The sequence below is a fragment of the Podarcis bocagei genome (assembly GCF_964188305.1).
Source record: "Podarcis bocagei genome assembly, chromosome: 4".
Lineage (NCBI taxonomy): Eukaryota > Metazoa > Chordata > Lepidosauria > Squamata > Lacertidae > Podarcis > Podarcis bocagei.
This window is the reverse complement of record NC_138128.1, coordinates 10,322,986-10,341,112: the sequence shown is the minus strand read 5'-3', so window position 1 is coordinate 10,341,112 and position 18,127 is coordinate 10,322,986. Positions and strand designations below refer to the sequence as shown.

The 18,127-nt window shown below is 44.2% G+C and overlaps 2 long non-coding RNA genes across 2 annotated transcripts in view; both read right to left on the bottom strand.

Moving 5' to 3' along the window:
• Positions 1–236: 236 nt before the first annotated feature.
• Positions 237–2,035, bottom strand: LOC308584664. The gene is made up of 3 exons (XR_014006970.1): positions 1,924–2,035; positions 1,202–1,724; positions 237–1,161 (listed from the first exon to the last, which is right to left on the bottom strand). It is a non-coding gene; the product is annotated as an uncharacterized lncRNA (long non-coding RNA).
• Positions 2,036–2,657: 622 nt separating this feature from the next.
• Positions 2,658–18,127, bottom strand: part of LOC308585227 — a 40,236-nt gene continuing 24,766 nt past the window's right edge. Inside the window, exons 2-3 of the long non-coding RNA XR_014007172.1 lie at positions 4,076–4,298; positions 2,658–2,932 (exon numbers count right to left, since the gene is read on the bottom strand). This is a non-coding gene — a long non-coding RNA (uncharacterized lncRNA). The remainder of the gene's footprint in view (positions 2,933–4,075; positions 4,299–18,127) is intronic.

Below are 18,127 nucleotides of genomic sequence, written 5' to 3'. Positions count from 1 at the left end.
CAGGGAGTTTCCCATGGGGAACTCCTTAGTGCAGCCAGTCCCAGTGGGGTTCGCTGATCGGAACAACTTGGGGCTCACTTTAAGTTCCCAGTTGGTCCTTTGTAGCCAATATGATGTCAAGTATGATACAGGTGGGTGGGTGGGGGGTTGGGGGGGTGGAACAGCCTTGGGGGCCCAAATGAGGGCCATGCTGGCCTGATCTTCAGTTTTTAATTTGGCCAGTGAATTTCGCCTAGGGGTCTCAAAAGAGGGCAAATCCCATTTACACTTTGGTTTCCTTGAAAGGCAAGCAATCTAGTTTTCGACGGGAACACTGTGCCCATTCAGTAGAGGACTGGATTTGGAGGTTGAAGCCACTGTAATGATCTGACCAATGATTGGATTGTGCCCAGAACAAAGTTATTGAGGAGTCAGCTCATACGCCGGAAAAAGCGCTGTACGAAGGAGATGACACAAACGTATCACTGTTTCAACCTTGAAAGGGATATATATACAAACCACTTTACTTACATAGCCTTTCCATAGCAGAAAGCTTGTTACTTTATTTGGGAATTTCACCTTCTCCAGTGCATGGTTTCCATGTTATATAGATATGATGCTATATAGTGGCATTTGTGTTCTGTGTTGCAAACCACCCTGTGGTCTTTTGAGAAAGGGTGGGATATAAATTTAAAAATAAATAAGCAAACCGACTTGGCACTGAACAATTTGCCACAATGACACCATATGCAGGGGGAAAGTGCCCTATTTGCTGGTAGCCTAGTGGGGTGGATTTGCAATTTTGCAAAAGCAAACTAAGCAAAGGCAACTGTGCTTTTTGAGGATGGCAGTGAGAAAATATCGGAACTAGCCATCGTCCTGCGGCAAGGTCACTGCCAAGACTATTAAATGTGCGTCTTAGAACAGAATGCGGCTTAGCAGCTTTACGGCTCAGATGCAAGGTCCTCCTCTGATGTAGGTCAGCTCTTCCCAAAGGTAGCATATATGTCGCTGAATGCCTCGCTGCTTCGTAGCTGCTGTTTTTTAAAATCTCACAGCTGGAAATGCTGATTTAGTTCCAGAAAAACACAAGGTTACTTCTGCTGGTATATGGAAGCTTTTCAGATTTTAACTTCTAGCGGCAGCCCCATGGAAAGTCTTCCCCCAAAGATTCAAGGCCCTCTGGAACAGGACCTCATGTGGTAAAACTGGCCAACAGCACTTCGCACATGCATTGTCAGGCGACAGTAAGCAACTCCCACGGCTGGGTGCCGGGAACATACAATACAAGGAAAAGTTCTTTCCATCTGCTTTTCATTCAATATTTACAGAGAGAGGCTTGGAACTCAGCCTCTTGGGAGAACGGCGTTGTCCCGGGTGACTCTCCAGCCCCGTTTTCTCCCACGTCTTCATTTGTCATCATCTCCCCTACAGGTGACGCTGAGGGCCCTCGGCTTCTGAGCTCTATGCTCTACTACTTTCAAGGCTCTCCGGGTTCTGGGAGGAGGGGGGTCTGGAATGCTTTCTAAAGACACTGTGTCTGTCGGCTGTTGCACTCCTAGTGATTCCTCTTCTCCCATTATTTCCCAGCTTTTCCCTCTTCTGCCTCTGAGCTGTGACCTCCCTCAAACCCCTGTTGTAATTCTGAACTGTCGTCTTCTTCTTCTCCAGAAGGGTCAGGCTGGGGATGTGGTCTCCTCTGATCAGTCCCTGACATGCACACAAGCTCCTCTGGATCCAAGACCCTGTTCTATGGCTGAAATAAAAAAAATCCCTTCCAGTAGCACCTTAAAGACCAACTAACTTAGTTCTTGGTATGAGCTTTCGTGTGCATGCACACGAAAGCTCATACCAAGAACTAACTTAGTTGGTCTTTAAGGTGCTACTGGAAGGGATTTTTTTTATTTTGACTATGGCAGACCAACACGGCTACCTATCTGTAACTGGAACTATGGCTGAAAGTTGCGTCAATAAAACAGAACATCTGGAAAAGAGATCTAAAATACTAAAATAAGAGCATTTTATAACTGGATGCTCTAAATAGAGAGGGAGTTGATTATATGCCTAAGAAATAGAAGAAAGTATATATCTTACCAGTTGTAATAGGTATGAGTTACTCGTGCGTAAACTGGTGCCTTTCTCAGTTAGTTTGCCTTGTTAAACCTTTCTGACTGCACAGCCCCTTCTCATCGTGGCTGCCTCAGTCACTGGCAGAATCCGTCAGTGGGCGTTTCTTGAACCTCTTCCAACATAAAAGTTGTTTGACACCCAGTCTCCTCCTCCTCTCACTGCGCGGGAGTCTTCTGCGCAGGGAAGGCGTGGGTAGCGGAGGACCTGGGCTCTCCTCACTGATGTCCAGTGAAGAGTCCTGGAGCCCTCTCTCCAATTCCCCCGTCGGCCCCCCTTTATCCCTGGTGTTGCGCCGATTGGCTTCCCCCTCTACTGAGCTGTTTCTCCCCCTGCTGCTGGGTCCTTCGCCAGGATCATCTGGGAACCTCCCCTTCGCCTCTCGCTCCGATGTCAGTTCCCTGACACCAGTGAACTTTTTTTTCAAAGCATACATTTAACAAAAATTGGCATCAGAGCATTTCATTGCAGTGTTATTCCAGCTGCATGGACCAGTACCAGGGTAGCAAGGCCTGACCTACTCTATCTTACTTCTGAGTAGACATGGGTATGATTGCATACAGGGTGCCCACTTAACAGGTCAGCAGAAAAAAAGTTGGCAGAGATTTGCATAAAATTTGCCTATGCCAATTCAAAAACAGTAATGATTACTGTAATTTAATAAGTCTAAGAAGGATGGTGGTGATCTTCATATGGAAAACTGATCCAAATGACTTCAACTGATGTGTTATGACAGTGAATTGTAGATATTTGTGGGGGGTGGAAAGTACAACATTTATTTATTCTGATATTTTATATTGCTTTTCACAACAGGAGCCGCAAAGCACTGTAAAGTAAATGCAACAAAATACAATGCATAATACAATTGTTAGAACAGAGTCACATAAAATACCTCCATAACTATTAAAGTAGCAGCGTCATACTTAAAACTGACTTCACCCATCACACCTTTCCACTGCTAATTGGTGAGAGAGGTGTGTCTTCACTGTTAAGTATAATTGTTTAATTGACAATGAAATGGCAAATAACCCTGTGTGTGTTTGAATAAGTGTTGCTGAAGGTTTGCCATGGTAAATTCAATTGGGCTATACTAAAACTAACATGAGCTCTCTGGGCACCTGACTGGTTGATAATTAGCGGTTGATGTTCTCTGCTGTCTCACATGGTGTTTAACTTTAGATCATGTGAGAGGGTTATTCAGTTTCAAATCATCATTTTGAAGGGAGTTGCCTTTTTTTCTCTGGAAGCTACAGAGAACAAAGGATGTGGTAATGAGGTCTCTCCTGGAGAGATAATAGTTCCAGGTTAATGGAGGCTGTGGGGAGAGAGAGGCCTCTAATTTTAGGTCTGCTAGGAGTTACTTCAAATTTGTAAGAAGATGAAACTGCTGGACATGCACATGACATTATATAAATAGGTAGATGTGTCATTATTTCTTTTTGTATCTGTTTTTGGAACAAGTTGTGTTAGTAAAGCTTTTGAATCATATTTATGGGTCTGGACCATTTTTATTCCAAGAGGAGTCAGTTTTAATTCATCTTATTGGTTCGAGCTGCACAATATTAATATCTGCAATATTCACTTGGTGCCAAAACAAATACACTATAGAAACAGGGTCCATGTCAGTGGGGAGATTGTTCCACAGCTGTGGGGCCAACACTGAAAAGACTCTTCTATAGGTCCCTCACACTGCACACCTCACTCAGAGCAGGGACCATCAAGAGGGCCTCGTCTGTTGATAGTAATTAACAGGCAGGTTGATACACTGGCTTATCATGAGAGTTGGGTGGGGAGGACCAATACGAGTCAGGAGAGGAGGTGTGGAAATTTATGTGCCTAATGGGGTACCTGCCGACATGGAGGCCATAATGGTTAAACTGACAAAGAAGGATATAGCAGGTGTGGGATGTAAACGGACTGAGACTTCATTAAATATTAGGGGGTAATGCACACTGTCTCCTTGGCTTACCTTACAGAGCCTGGTAATAGCTTCACTTCTCAAGTTTAAGTAACACTCAGGTCATGAACCAAAGTGGCAAAGGAAGCTCAGTGCAAAGGCTGACACCATCCTTATTGTGCTGACAGCTGGATAGATGCCACAACCACCTCAGAATTGGCTCAGAACTCCTTTGTCAAAAGATCACAGGGTGGTTTGCAACTTAGAACACAAATGCTACTCCATAGCAGAATATCTATATAACAGAAAAATCAAAGCAATTCTATAAATGCAATTATAATAATGAGAATTACATAATGATGACAATTAGGATTGTGCGCATTTCCATCTCCTGGTTCTGTTTATGTGGTGCCTCTACTTATGAATGCAATCCGTTTCGGGGTGCCATTTGCACCCCGAAAAGTCCATAAGTAAAGTGCCGCTACTGTGCATGCGTGAAGCGCGAAAGAGCGCTTCTTTGCATGCGGCGAATCCAGAAGTAAACACTTCTGGGTTTGCCACATTTGTAACCTGAAAAGCTGCAACATGAAGCAAACGTAAAACGAGGTATGACTGTAAAGTGTGTAAATTTAACAGCACAGAAAAGGAATGCATATACAGTGGTACCTTGGGTTACAGATGCTTCAGGTTACAGACGCTTCAGGTTACAGACTCCACTAACCCAGAAATAGTACCTCGGGTTAAGAACTTTGCTTCAGGATGAGAACAGAAATCGTGCGGCGGCAGCGGGAGGCCCCATTAGCTAAAGTGGTACCTCAGGTTAAGAACAGTTTCAGGTTAAGAACGGATCTCTGGAACGAATTAAGTACTTAACCTGAGGTACCTGTATGGGGCAACCTGGTTTGTAAAAGAAAGAAGAAAGAAGAAAGAAACCACCCAGAAATTACTTCTCATAAAAGCACTTCTAGAAACTGCAGGTGACAGCCACCATTTTAGAAGAGGAATCCCCACGTGCTGCCTTGCTTTCATTCTCTCACACAAGAAGAACGGGCTATTCTAAGATGGCATCCGCTGCCCCAAACTTGTGCTGGATCAATCCATCAACCTCTGATGGATGATTTAGAAGGATTGGGTCCAGCATCACTTTCGCTGTGTGTGTGTGCCAGTATCCATACTCAGCAGAGTTACATCTCAACGCAGCTCCTTCCTTGGGAGTGTCTTCAGGGTTGAAGGTACACACAGTATGCAATAAACACTCCTGGACGCCATAACGATTCAGTCAAGCGTAGAAGCTGACTTGACAGGCATAAAAGCATATTGATAGCAAATATATGCAGACATTCACCACTGCCGTGGTCAAAGCATTGCTTAGAGTCCAAGACTCTGCTTCTCTCACAGCAAGGCACAAGCAAGAGACTCACAAGTTATCACATTGTTATCAGTACTTCCTGTCACACTGACCATGTCCAAAGAATGGTTCCCACAAAAAACATCCTTGCATAGACAAAACAATCTCAGCCTTCTGCTGCTTCTTGGAACTTCTTCTCTGTTCTTCTCCGTTTCTGAAACAAATGATTCTCTCTCACACAGAGAGGATACCCAACAACTTTAACCATTTACAAGAAAGATTCAGTTTCCCTTCAAAACTGTAGGTTGAGACATTTGAATGTGTGTGGATTTTGATTACAGCAAAATCGATGAACAGACCAACATTTCTTTCATGAGGTGACAACCGTAGTGTAACCACCACATCATTCAGAGTATAGGCTCCCATCTGCTCTGTGGCTATTTCTATGGCATCTTCATGAGGTTCAGTAGTACCTCGGGTTAACTACTTAATTCATTCCAGAGATCCGTTCTTAACTTGAAACTGTTCTTAACCTGAAACACCACTTTAGCTAATGGGGCCTCCTGCTGCCGCCGCGCCGCTGCTGCATGATTTCTGTTCTCATCCTGAAGCAAAGTTCTTAACCCAAGGTACTATTTCTGGGTTAGCGGAGTCTGTAACCTGAAGCGTCTGTAACCTGAAGCATATGTGACCCGGGGTACCACTGTACTAACAAAGGAATATAGGAAGCTGCCTTCTGCTGAGATGGACCATTGATTCATCAAGCTCAGTATAGCTTACAGTGATAGTTCAATATAGCAACTATCCAGGGTTTCAGGCAGAAATTTTTCCCAACCCTAACTGGAAATGACGCGGGTGGCGCTGTGGGTTAAACCACAGAGCCTAGGACTTGCCGATCAGAAGGTCGGCAGTTCGAATCCCCGCGCTGGGGTGAGCTCCCGTTGCTCGGTCCCTGCTCCTGCCCACCTAGCAGTTCGAAAGCACGTCAAAGTGCAAGTAGATAAATAGGTACCACTCTGGTGGGAAGGTAAACGGCGTTTCCGTGTGCTGCTCTGGTTTGCCAGAAGCGGCTTAGTCATGCTGGCCACATGACCCGGAAGCTGTACGCTGGCTCCCTCGGCCAATAAAGCGAGATGAGCGCCGCAACCCCAGAGTCAGTCACGACTGGACCTAATGGTCAGGGGTCCCTTTTTAACTGGAAATGGCAGGGATTGAACCTAGGGTCTTCTGCTCTGCCACTGAGCCACGGCCTTCCCCTTAAAGCAGGGGTCAGCAACTTTTTTCAGCTGTGGGCCACTGTCCCTCGGACCATGTGGTGGGCCAGACTATATTTTGGGGGGGGGGGGAAATGAACGAAATCCTATGTCCCATAAATAACCCAGAGATGCATTTTAAATAAAAGCACACATTCTACTCATGTAAAAACACACTGATTCCTGGACCGCCCGTGGGCCGGACTGAGGTGATTGGGCCGCATCCGGCCCCCGGGCCTTAGGTTGCCTACCCCTGCCTTAAAGGCTGTAGGATTGACTCCCTTCTTCTCGCATTCATAGAATCTAATTAACTCTCTGCTCTCCCAATCTATTTTTAGCCTCCCCTGACCTAGCCGCATTGTTCGGCACAGAGTGCTTTGATAAAAGTAATTCAATCAGATGAGCAATTACACAGTGTAATCCATAAAAGTAACATCATATGCAATAGCGCAAGAGCAGCTTGCGGGACAGCTCGGCGCTTTGGAAGTGGGCTCCGTAATCCATTTAGAGTCACTGCAGGCCATTTATAATAGATTCCTTGCATGGAAGGCGGCGTTCCAGCATACAGGCTCCCTTGTCACTTTCAGATGCATTCTTCTGCATTATGGCACTTGAGATGCAAAACAGGGCAGGGGAGAATTGCGATCTGGGAGGGCGGCGGGAAGAAGAAGGGAGGTTGCTCCTGCCAGATGGGAAAAGTGCCTGTTCAAAAATCATTCCTCCTTAGCAAAGAGATCTGATCTCCAAGTGCCCTAGCTTCTCGCCATTGCTGACAAATGCAAGTTCGCTATTTCAGGCGTTGCAGAATCAATCTAGTTTCAGGAGGGAGAGATGCAGACCACCTCAGGAACTCAGCAAAGTGGGCTTTCGTGGGCAGCGTTATTCCATCACGAAAGAGGAACAAGCCAAGATCCGAGTCCTGATTCAGCTTCCAAACCTGTAACCGGTTCAGAAACTAATACAAGGACTCAAGACCTGCAAGTCTGAAGTGCTAATAGCAATCACAAAAGCAACCATTTTAAATAGCTGTTGTTAGAATAACAAGGGTCCTGAGGGAAGAAGGGTAAGGGACAAAGGAAGGCAATAGCTTTTATAATTTAAAAAATCACTGCCATGGTTGCCGGTCCCGAATATTGGAGCCAGGCCACTGGTCCATTTAGCTTGCTAGCCCTTATCCAAACCCCAGTTCTTTAAAAGTGAGTGGCCTAATTTGCCTCTGCTGACCTGTGAATCCCATCCCCAAAATGTGCTCATCTTCTTTAAACATGTGCATATCAAGATGCTAAGGAGATCTGGCTCTATAATCCACTTGGAGCAGGGACCACCTTGGGTGAGATTCAATGTTAGCCATATTCAGAGTAGAACCACTAAAATCAATGGGTTTACTCTGAGAACAACTTACTTGGAGATTTGCCTCATGCCTTATGAGTTTCTTAGAGGAAAAGTGAAGTATAAGTGAAACAAATAAATAAAATGCTTTCTTTAGGATGGTAAATAACATCGTTCAGGTTTAGATTTTGTTGCTAGAGAGCCTTATAGTGATGGAAGTTATCACAAAGAAGCAGAGTTTTAATGCAAAACCGGTTTAGTAGGGTTACCTAAGAAGAAAATGCCAGGTGATAAAACTGGGGCAATATAACAGGAATGAATGATTATAGCCTTAATTTGGTGCAGCTACTGACATAAACAGGGCAGAGATTCATGCAGCCAGAGGGTTTTCACTGCATTTCTGTATTTTTTCCCTTCCTTGCTTCATTCCCCAGCTATATCTTTACCCATCCCCTTGGTAAGGAAGAAAATAAACCAGTAATTTAGGTCACTTCCAGACAACCTGCTTATTAAGCATTCACCCTTATTCGCTTGCACAAAGTTTGCAGGGAGCTTAGATGATGACAGCTATTTATTCAGCATTCATTCTGATTTGTCTGCAGGGAGGTTAGATGATGTTGGGCCAAGGGAAGTATCTCTCTCTCTCTCTCTCTCTCTCTCTCTCTCTCTCTCTCTCTCTCTGTGTGTGTGTGTGTGTGTGTGTGTGTCAGTTTGCTGTACAAGAGTGTCAAAGGAACTTCAATTGCACAACCTGAATTTGCTGGTATGTGACCAAATCCCACCCCAAAATATAGCAACAGTCTGGGAGCTGTGGTAGAGAGTTGATTTCAATATTTGACAGTATCTGACAAGTGACAGTTCATGAGATTCCCTGCCAAATGCAGAACAACAAAGTCAAAGACACTGATCTTTTGGGACAAAATTTCACATTCTTAAAAATAAATAAAAATTAAGTAATTTATATAGACTGCTTTCCAGATGTGTATTTCCCAAAGCACTTTACAACAATATATATCAACAAATCAATAATAATACTGCAACAAAACTGGTTATTTCATTACATTTCAAACAGAACAAACTGTCCTAAAACTAGTGCAAAATAACCACACTAAAAACCAAGTGTAACAGAAGGTCTAAGGCAGGCTTCCTCAACCTCGACCCTCCATATGTTTTTGGCCTACAACTCCCATGATCCCTAGCTAGCAGGACCAGTGGTCAGGGATGATGGGAATTGTAGTCTCAAAACATCTGGAGGGCCGAGGTTGAGGAAGCCTGGTCTAAGGCAGTCAGCCTGGCGTTCTCCAGATGTTCCACACAATAACTCCCACCAGCCCCAGCCACCTTGAATTTCAAATTCAGGATTTCATAGTCAAAAGTCAGAAGGATGAAATTCTGAATCGGGCTGATGTGCTGTTCTGTGGCAAGCCTCAACTGAGGCACAGGACCAGGTGAGGTTAAGGCTGTCCTGTAGGAATCACAGGCATCTGAAGCTGCTCTAGCAAGAAGCAAGCTGAAACTGAGACCTTACATAGTAATAGCAGCAGGTGCAGGCTGATGGTTAAAATCACCTGAGCTGTAAGATGTTACAGGGCAGTCCAATGTTTTTCATGCCAAGTGGGCTGCAAGAGTACTTCACCAAAGAACCTGCGGGCCACACACTGAACTGAATTTCCATATTGTAAAGTGTTTGAAATATATTTACTATTATTTCATATACACAAATGATATATTTAATATATATTGTTAAACGCACCATTAAGAGATTTAATGTATTTATATGTTTTGATTGTATATGTTAAAAAGATTGAAACTTAGTAGAATATAATTTTAAAAATAGATTTAATATATCTAATTAGTAAGCAAATTTAATACACAAACAGGTGTATTTCATTAACAGTGCATGACACAAAAATATCTTTTAAGGCTTTATGGTGTTTTTTCTTGAATGTTGCCGAGAAGAACCCTCAGGTCTTCTGCAGCAGTTTATACCTTTAGGGGCATCTCACTTAGTTAGCATATCCTGCAAGGTTTTTTCCAGGACATCTCTTTTTTTGTGAGAGAATGGCAGCCATTTTTGTTGCTGTGATCTTGTGCGATTTCACAGTGTAATTTCCCAATGGAAAAAGCACTTTTTCAGGGCCGCAATCTCATGCGGTGCCACAAAACACACGTTTTGCACACCGTACCCAAAGAAAACGCTGGGGGGGGCGTGGCATGGAAGATGGCATCTGGAAAGATGGCGTCCTAGATTTTGGCTTCAAAGTGTGGGAGGGGATGAGTTAGTTCAAGAAGTTAGACCGAAGCAAGGGGCAGGGTGGGAAGCAGAGAAGAAAGTACGGTAGCTGAGGGAGAAAAGGCAAGATGTACATAGTTATTTAATAAAACTATTTATGTTCAACTTCTCTGACCTGATCATCATTAAACAGAGAACATTGCAAGCAGAGACCTGCGAGCCAGAGGATAGTGCCCTTTCCCCCTCAGGTGTGGAGCCCTCACCTCTATCACCTGCTGAAGAGAAATCCGACTCCTGATCCCCAACAGCTAAATTCTGATTTTATTTTATTGCTAAATTTCTTTTCACTTCAAGCTCCAGTACCAAGTAAGATGGTTGCTTTCAACACAGCAACATAGAATGCCTCTGGAGATGTGGGCAAGTCAACCACCACCTGATACCCCAGGAAATGATTCAAGACTCAGTGTTTGACCTGGCCTAACCATCTCTAGCTATCCTAGGGACACGGGTGGTGCTGTGGGTTAAACCACAGAGCCTAGGACTTGCCAATCAGAAGGTCGGCTGTTCGAATCCCCGCGACGGGGTGAGCTCCCATTGCCCAGTCCCTGCTCCTGCCAACCTAGCAGTTCGAAAGCACGTCAAAGTACAAGTAAATAAATAGGTACCGCTCCGGCGGGAAGGTAACCGGCGTTTCCGTGCGCTGCTCTGGTTCGCTTAGTCATGCTGGCCACATGACCCAGAAGCTGTACGCCAGCTCCCTCGGCCAATAAAGCAAGATGCGCACCGCAACCCCAGAGTCGGTCACGACTGGACCTAATGGTCAGGGGTCCCTTTACCTTTAACCATCTCTAGCTATCCTGCTTCCCTAAGAGATCCATCCCACTCTTGTCTCCATGGTCTCTTTCATATAACCCCCTTGAGGAGGTGCTAATCACCTGAAGATGTTAAGCAATTAACTCTAATGGGAGAAAGGTGAGGAGGTGGCAAGGAACTTCATTTGTACGCAGTTCAAATGGTGTCTTTGCACTCCTAAGGCTTGTTGTTTTTCTTTCTTTTTTAAAAAAGATTTTCATGGATGACAAAGGTACATATAAAGTCCAGACCCTCCCAGTGTCCATATTTTCCAGGGAGAGTCCCATATTTACAGAAGCCGTCCTAGTTTCTGATTTGATCCTGGAATGTCCCGCTTTTCCTTAGGACGCCCCTAGTTTCATTGGAGAAATGTTGGAGGGTATCAACGTTTTCAGTTCACAGTCCTTTCTACATGTCAGCACATTCAATGTGAGACTTTGCTGCCATATGCATTGTGAGGTTGGGGGGGGGAGAGAGAGAAGTGGGAAGGAGAAAGAAAGAAAGAAAGAAAGAAAGAAAGAAAGAAAGAAAGAAAGAAAGAAAGAGGGATAATGATCTTTCATTGAGAAGTCTGCTTAAGATGAATGCAAAAGTCGGGCCCATCAGGGGAAATACTTCTCAACAGAAGAAATGAGATGCAAAATGCTACTGTTTCTTTACTGAAAGTGTGAGCCTGTGTTGAAATATAATCTACCCTTCAAAAGGTGGCCTCATGTTTCCCCCGTCACCAACTCGCCTGTTTACAATTCATTTCTACAAATGCTAGAAATCTGAGCATGCCGCCTCTAAGAATAACGCTAAAAGGGGAGTGGGGAACGCATCCCTTCAAACTCATTTTTCTCTAGGGACCTATTTCAAATTGATCGGTGGGGCCATAGCTAAGAACAGTCTCTCGACCTGCTGACTTAACACAAGACTGCAGAGCGCAGTGCAGGTGAGACCTCAGCCTCACTGTCTTAATCTGCTCAGAAGGCTGATTTTATGCAAACTTGTGCCATGGGCCTGTGCGCTGTGGATTTTAAGTATCCATCAACACCTCTACTTGTAGGGATGTTTGTAAATAGGCTTCAACTCAGAGTATGCTTTGACCTTTTCGTGGCATCACTTAACACATTCAGTTTTCTTTTGAGTCAGGGGTTGGGGATGCTAAATAAACAAGGGGCAAATATATTCCTGGAGATGCATCAAACTGCAAGAGAGTCTTTGCTTCTTCCCCTACGACATTGTCACAAAGGGCACTGACAATTCAAATAATTCTGACAATTTGACAGCTTGCCTAGGACACGATGCCATGAATTAATCTATCTTGGCAATGGGCTCCTGGTGAATATTTAAATAGGTTGGTAGTCAACACTAGAACGCTGAAATATAATATATTTTGGCATTGAGAGAGAGGCAGTAAACCTGAGAGCCAAATTAAAGTCTAAGCAGCAGTTTTACCTTTCCCAATCTCAGCAACATTTTTTAAAAAAACAGCCACTAACAACTTTTAAAAAATGCATCTTCTATGGCAATAAACGTCAATCATGTGTTACAATGCAGGCAAATTCTGAAGCTTCACTTCCAATGCAACTTCATCAGCTTGAAGGATGGGTGTTATATCAAAGACAGACATTTTCAAACAATGTTCGAAGGACCCTTAAGCTTCCCCCCAAGCTTAGAAAAGGTTCATCAGTAAGGAGATGAGTCACGGCAGGCAGGTTTTCTGGAAGACAACTTGCCTCCCACAACCCGTCTTATGCTGAACAGTAGGGGCTATTGAGCTTATTATAAAAAAGGTGACTATCTCCAAAAGGAAAACACATAAATGCATCCCCACTGAAAAGGGCACAAGTATACATGAAATTTGCAGGTCCTATTTTATATGTGTGATGCGGGTGGCGCTGTGATCGAAACCACTGAGCCTCTTGGGCTTGCTGATCAGAAGGTCATGGTTCGAACCCCCGCAACGGGGTGAGCTCCCGTTGCTCGGTTCCAGCTCCTGCCAACCTAGCAGTTTAAGAGCATGCCAGTGCAAGTAGATAAATAGGTACCACTCCAGCGGTAAGGTAAACAGCGTTTCCGTGCGCTGCTCTGGTTTTGCCAGAAGCGGCTTAGTCATGCTGGCCACATGATCCAGGAAAACTGCGGACAAACGCTAGCGCCCTCGGCCAGTAAAGTGAGATGAGCGCCGCAACCCCAGAGTCGTTCACGACTGGACTTAACTGTCAGGGATCCTTTATCTTTACCTTTTTAATTTATATGTATAGATTCAGTGTTAGCAGTAATTGCATTAAATCAAAATGCAGCATGTTTTATTTGTTTAGGCATTTCTAAACTTCACTTTCATGTAAAAATATCACAAGGTGGTGTACAAACAAACAAAGACACAGTAATACAGTAAAAAGAATTTAAAAATGTCAAACACGTCAGTCAAGGCTAGGTGGCAAAGCCTAACAAGTTTGAAGAACCTGTCTGAATAATTGTTGTTTAGTCGTGTCAGACTCTTCATGACCCCATGGACCAGAGCACGCCAGGCACTCCTGTCTTCCGCTGCCTCCCGCAATTTGGTCAAACTCATGCTGGTAGCTTCGAGAACACTGTCCAACCATCTCATCCTCTGTCGTCCCCTTCTCCTTGTGCCCTCCATCTTTCCCAACATCAGGGTCTTTTCCAGGGAGTTTTCTCTTCTTATGAGGTGGCCAAAGTATTGGAGCCTCAGCTTCAGGATCTACAAGTTTTAAAAGTGAGCAAGGATGTCTCCTGCCGGACTTCTACTGCCAAGGAGTTCCAAAGGATAGGGCCTGTCACACTAAAGCCTTAGTCCCTGGTAAAGGCTGGTTGAACCTCAGGGGCATGTGAGGCCACCATTCCCCATCAGAAGACCTCAGTGACCAAGGAGAAAGATATGAATCAGGTGGCCTTTAAGGTAATTCAGGCCCAGGTTTTGTGAATTAACACAATAGCACACTTACTCTCAGCCTGCCTCCTCCCACCTGCTTTGTGTTAGTGGGGGAAAAAATCCCCCACAGAAAGGAGAATTCCTAGATGCTAAGAGCCAGGTTTGGGGCAGGTACTCTTTGGTAAGAGAACGCCAGCAGAGACCTGGGTGTTGTTTGTGGGCTTCCCAGGGGCAGGCTGCTGAATGAAATGGGCCAATGTTCTGATCCAACAGGACTTTTCTTACATTCTTAGGAAACAAGTTAATCAAACAGCACATCAAAACCATATCTAAGGAGACGTGACATATGCTGTTGAGCTTTGTGGTTCTCGCTGAAATAAAACAATGAGCCGGAAAAAAGGGAAAACCCAGATCTATTTAGAGAGAAACCTTTTAATTACATTGATTCAAATCTCTGCCATGGTATATGCAACCTAAAAGTTTTGGGCAGCAGTTTATGTACACCACAGGTCACCCCAAGGTACTGGGGTGGGGGGATATTTGAATAAGGGCTACCTCTGCAGGCACCACCTAATTGAAAGCTGAAAGCACCTCATTAAAAATATATGCAAGTCAAAGAATGCATTTTGACTGTATCAGTTTCAAGTGCCATTAGTTTCAGATGGAACATTTCCAGCCGTGCTCCAAAGGGCTGACACAGTTCAGTGATAAAAGCAGCTGTTTGTATCTTCTGCCTAAGATTCTTCCTTTACCCTGAGAATTCAATTTGTGGACAGCCAGAAGCTACAAAATTTAAGCTAACAGCCCTGTGCTAACAGCAAGAACTTAATAGAGCTCAATACTGAAGCATAAAAGGAAATATGGTCATTGCTTTCTAGTTGGTTCAAGTCAGAGTGGGCCAATTTCAGGAGTGATCTTTGGGTTGGAACTGGATTTGACCACATCAGTTGATCTCTTCCCAGAGCAATGCAAGCTTTGACTTGGAGGCTACGTCAGAGCTTGCCTGTTCCACAGCTCACACCACCAAGAAGTTCTTCCTCTTGTTTAGTCTTGTTTAGTCTGCAAACTTTTTCAGCAGGGTCCACTGTCCCTCAGTCTTTGTGGGGGGCCAGACTATATTGTTTTGGGGTGTGTGGAAATGAACGAATTCCTATGCCCCCCAATAACCCAGAGATGCATTTTAAATAAAAGCACACATTCTACTCATGTAAAAACATGCTGATTCCTGGACCGCCCGCGGGCCGGATTTAGAAGGAGATCAGGCCGGATCCGGCCCCCAGGCCTTAGTTTGCCTACCCATGCTCTACACCCTTTTAATTTGAACTTGCTGGTTCAGGTCCTACCCTCTGGAGCAACAGAGGGCAAGTCTGCTCCATCTTCTGTATGACAGCCCTTCATATATTCAAAGTTAGCTTTCATATGTCATCTTAATTGTCTCTTGTCCCCACAGTAAACATACTCAACTTCTTCAATTTTTCCTCATAGGAGTTTGACTCCAGGCCCCTCGTCATCATTATCACACTTCTCCGGAAGCATTCGTTTCTTGAGATCCTCCTTAAACTGCATCATCCAGGACTTCCGGGTTAGTGCCTCTGGCAATGGTGGATTTCCTCTGATCGGGAGGAATCCGCTCTGTGGAAATCAGGGTCTGACCGCCACGGCGAGGCGGAGACCCACTAAAAACCACAGGCGGGAGAAGCCTGTGGATGTGGGATTCGGCTGGCACCTTTTGCGCCTCCCCTACTCGCAGGGAAACCCGGTTTCGGGGATCCGGAGCGACATGGCGTGAGCGGCGCGGTGCTTCAAATCGACTGCTTCTTTCATGGAGTGAAGCCGCATTGCTGTTGCCGGAGAGCGCTGACTTTTTCCTGTGGACAATTGGACTCTAAACAACTACCCGTGAGTAGAACGGAAAATTGGATTTCTAAACTTCTTAATTTGGCATCGAAACGGGAAGGTTTCAAACAGGAAGTCCGCCTTCCTCTTTTGTAAATAGAGTGAAGCAAAGACGTTGCAAGCTAAAGCCTGGAAAGTCTTTTGTTAAGGATTAAATCTCCATCGGTTAAAATAACTAAACCCCCTTTGGAAGCAGGAGAAGAGGGGGGAAATTCTATCATTTAAGCCTGCAGGAGAGAGAGTGAAGAAAGCTAAATCACCACCATTTCGAACCTGGGAACGGACTGCCAGTAAGATTGACGTTTTGGGAAAGTTCATTGACTGTGAATAAAACGATGTTGACAGATAGTTAAATAAGAGTAATACATTGTTTCCATTGTTTCCTTTTACACTTTAAAAGGAGGGGAAAAAGTAACTGAAAATCGAAACTAGCTCTGTTGCTGGATCTGTGTTTAAAAGGATGGATACAAATAGAAATTGTTTCCCCTAGAGGGAGCTTTTGGAACTGTTGCAGGAGTGGAGCTGGGGAATTTTCCAGCTGCAGAGATTAAAGAGCGTGAGAATCAGAGTTTGACCTTGGACAAGAATGTTGACAGAAGAAGCCCTAGTGATTGCATTTTGCAAGACAAGTGCTTTACTGGAACAGCTTCATGAGAAGATGGATGTGAGGATTATTAAAATTGACAATTTGGGACAAAAAATGACCGAGTTGGGACAAAAAGGGAATACCTATACAGAAATTACTCAGGAATTGACCCAGGAATCTGTTTTGACATGGCAAGCTGTGGAGAAGACGAAGGAGAAAGTTGTTGTTGAACCTCAAGTAATTCAAGTGGAGAGAGCCCCGGCCTCCCAGAGGCAATTTGATGAACATAAGCTGTTGCCCTTTATGATTGAATCTAGAGAAAGCCAGATTTGGTGGGATGGAGCCCTGCTTGGATTGGAGAAGGAAAGTTGGATAGATCCTCCTATGCAGGGATGCTCTGGCCTTTGGGATCTGGATTTGGGTCAGGGGGAGAGTGGCGCTCTGAAATATCTTTTGGACTTTAGTTCTGACTATGGAGAATGGGCTGACCTGTTGAGAAGGAATAAAGACATTGCTAGGTTGGAGCTCCCCCGAGATCTACTCCTCAGTGCCAAAGGAAGGAAATTAAGAACAAGATCAGCAGAAGACAAAGTAATGTGCATGGATATATATGAAGAAGATCTGCAGAAGGGACATGGAAGATAGTTAAGAGCCTTGGACAGAAGGTCACCAGGTTAATGGACTATATGGTATTGATAGAAAGGACTGACAGAATCCGAGACCAGGGAGAAGAGACGGTGGAAGAAGATTGGGGGGAAAAGTTTTTTTAAAAAAATATTTAGAGAAATATTGCAAAATTAATGAGTGATAGAAAAATGTTGGAATGAAATTATATGGTTATATGTTATAAGGAGTTAAGTATAAATAAGTTTTAGGGTTTTAATGGTAAGATAAGGTTAAAATAAATTAAGATAATCAAATGACAGAAAAATGACAGGATTTGCTGAAACAATTAACAACTAGAACACAAAAAGGGAGGTGTGAGGAGGTCGATGAAACAAGCTAAGGAAAGATAAAGATATGGAAATATTGGATATGTTTTTAACTGTTTTTGCTTTTGTTTTTGTTTTGATGTATCTTTTTTGTTTTTTATATATGTATTGTAATGTGTTGATTTGTACTGTTTATTTTTTCTCTTCCTTTTTACTTTTTTTCTTTAATTCTTAAACTTTTAATAAATATTATTTTTTTAAAAAACTGCATCATCCAGAAGCATAGCTGTCAACCGTCCTTTATTTGGCAGTTAAGTCCCTTATCCCAGCGCTGTGTCCTGCTGCTGTCCCTTATTGATGATGTCCCTTAAATTTCCCGGGTTTCAAAGGAAGCAGCTCCTCTCCCTCCCTCCCTGCTGGCCAGGGAGGAGGGAGGCTCCAACTGTGTTGCTTGGCTGCGTTGCTCACCCAATAAGGAGTCTAAGAACGACTGGGGGGTGGAGCTTGCATGCCTTGTGCTGATCAAATCGGCCACATTGCCTGGGGACTCGCATTTGCTCAGTGCTTCCCAGCGGAGAGGTGACATTAGTTTTCCTTGCTGCATCCCCTTTGCCGGGTTGCGGCACTGTGGGAACTACCGCTTGAGGCTTCATTTGGCTGCTGGCTGGGCTTTCTGCCTTTGGCTCAGAGGGGCTTAGAAGTTGAACATACCTGTGCCTGGAAAATCCCTTATTTTGGCTGCTGATCCCTTATTTTCGAGGCTGCTGGTCCCTTATTTTCAAATCTGTAAGTCGACAGCTATGTCCAGAAGTGG